The following is a 2,500-nucleotide window of genomic DNA, read 5'->3' on the forward strand; positions in this document are numbered from 1 at the left end:
GAGGAATATGCCAAGAAAGTGGTGCAAGTCCTGCTCTGACAAACCTTATTTACCTGAGGTAAAATAAAAATGCAATCAGTCCACACACAAAAAACATACATAAAGTCCATATTGTTTTTTTATTCTGACACTCTACAAATAACAGAAATGGATATAAATAAATATCCTAAGAAAATTAGACCATTGTATATGCTGTGCCATTCAAACTTGAGCAAAGGTTAAGTATTTCCTCTCCTCCATTCATCAGGGGCCTGTGTCAGAGCTGGCACTGGTACCGACTCTCTGTTTCTGTTTCCTCAGCGAGTCGGTCTTTAGAGCAGCGCTCTCACCAGATAGCTATGTGAAAGGTGCTTTAGAGCAGCGCTCTCACCAGATAGCTATGTGAAAGGTGAGTAGGTGAGCAGACTTTTGTGTTCGAGACACACACTTAACGCGGCGGTTGCATCCTCTTATTGTTCAAGGCTTTTCAATAGGCTGCGATGATTAATAAGGCATCCGAAACTTTTCATTTGCGCCCCTGTATCCTTTGAAATAGACCCATTGTTTTATATAGCAGCGGGGGCCAGCGAAAAATAGAAGAAGCAATCTTCTGTTGGTGAAAGGTTTTAAGGAATCACAGGTGCTTAAGACCGTATTCAAGCTGTCTCAAAAGTTGTTTGAATAACAATATAAATTATCGCGTCATCTTTTTTAGTCATAATTGTTTCAGGCTCACTTTAAACTACTGTCAACAAAAGGGGGAAAAAATACAATGTAAAAAAAAAATACAATTGAATATACTTTATTATTTCAGAGGAGACCCACAGTGATTTGAGCTGTTCAGCAGCTCCATCGAACACCAGTGAACCATAATCATATGGTGATATCATTCAAATGACAGGCTACCTCAGATGCCTCCTGGAAGCGGCTCTCTGCTTAGTGCTCAAAGCATTTGATGTTTGCCTTAAGTGAACGGATCATCAACGTATCCTTATAGGAGGTTAGACCCGTTGTAAAAATGGAAATGAATAGCACTGTATGCTTTTGGATTACCGAGCAATTTAGTCCCCATATCCTATTTCACACTGGCTGATAGGAAGCAAAAGCTCCATTTCTGGTAACTGATAGCCATGACGTACCAATTCACAAAAAGTCTCATTCAGTGGACGACAGCAAGAGCAAAAAAAGACCCCGGGAAAATGCTGTTTTTTTTATCCCGTATCTGTAGGTGTAACGTTGAAATAGTCTCAGTTTCCACTCCTCGCCGAATGAAAATAAAACTAAGTCCAACACATCTGGAACAAGCATCTTATTCAGATTTCATCAGTGGAAAGCCAGTGGGTCTTTTTCAAAACTGAGGGCATTTTCACGATAAATACAAAAAACACCAATCACTGTTCCTTTGTTTTTGTATATCAGAGACGACTAAACCGTGCGATGAAGTTTACACCTATTTATTTAGCGCGCACTTATCTCAGACGATTTACAACAAGTACGCCCTTGAATAAGTCTACAGTGGAGAATTTCATGCAACATCTAGCAAAGCTCTGAAACTCGAAAGAACTCTGAAGAAATTATTTTAAATACGTATTTTAAATGCGATTTTGGTCTTAGGGTCGAAAGTCCTTTCCCTGGCTCGGATATTATTTAGTGTGTGTTTTAATCCACTTATTACCAGATGGGTGGAGTTTTCTCCATCCTAACAATTCAGACAGTGTCAGGTAATTTGTCAGTCACAGATCAGAGAATTTGTATGAATAATTATCTTAATATTCTGGTATTTTTCCTGTTGTTTTGTCCGAGGCTATGCAACAAACCATATCTGCTTATAAAGAACGCAGAGATTTTTATTAATTTCTTCAAATACTACTTGAGCTGCAACAGACAGGGCCCATGGACTTAATTGGGGGGAGAGTTAATTGGGGGGAGAGTACAGAATCTCTCTCTCTCTCTCTCTCTCTCTCTCTCTCTCTCTCTCTCTCTGTCTCTCTCTCTCTCTCCCTCTCTCTCTCTCTCTCTCTCCCTCTCTCTCTCTCTTACCTTAATGTAACCTTCACTGACTACACTGAAAACATGCCAGACCACGTCTGGTAAAATCACTTGTCTGCGCGCCCACTTTTTACATTCTTATCCATTGACATTTTCCTGTCGTTAAGCCGTAACACAATCTCCCACTGAGTGCATGCAACATGTCTGACCACTACATGGCTTCTTGCTTTCAGAAAGAGTCATTCAGCCCTGCATTGACTAGTGGCGGTATAGCGTGTGTTGGAAAAATGCCCTGAAGGCATCACAGCTCGAGCTGCTGTACAGTGTGTATTTATACTGATATGGTAATGTGCTGCTGTGATTTTTCCGAAAGCCTAAACCTCCGTCCAGACTGCTTAATGACTTTGATGCTAAAGGTCGTCGACTAAGTGCTATCCATAATATGAATGTGAGTGTTAATGTAAAATAAGTTATTGGTCTTACAGTATAGCAGCAGCACATGTTAAATAGGCTATAGTAACTCCTGGTAAGG

The 2,500-nt window shown here is 40.3% G+C and overlaps 1 protein-coding gene across 1 annotated transcript in view; it reads left to right on the forward strand.

Moving 5' to 3' along the window:
• Window positions 1-2,500, forward strand: part of meox1 (mesenchyme homeobox 1) — a gene marked incomplete at both ends in the record, with an annotated part of 11,758 nt that overhangs the window by 804 nt on the left and 8,454 nt on the right. The gene's annotated exons all lie outside the window — the stretch shown is intronic.

This window comes from Poromitra crassiceps, assembly GCF_964638095.1.
Source record: "Poromitra crassiceps genome assembly, chromosome: 4".
In the NCBI taxonomy this organism is placed as follows: Eukaryota; Metazoa; Chordata; class Actinopteri; order Beryciformes; family Melamphaidae; genus Poromitra; species Poromitra crassiceps.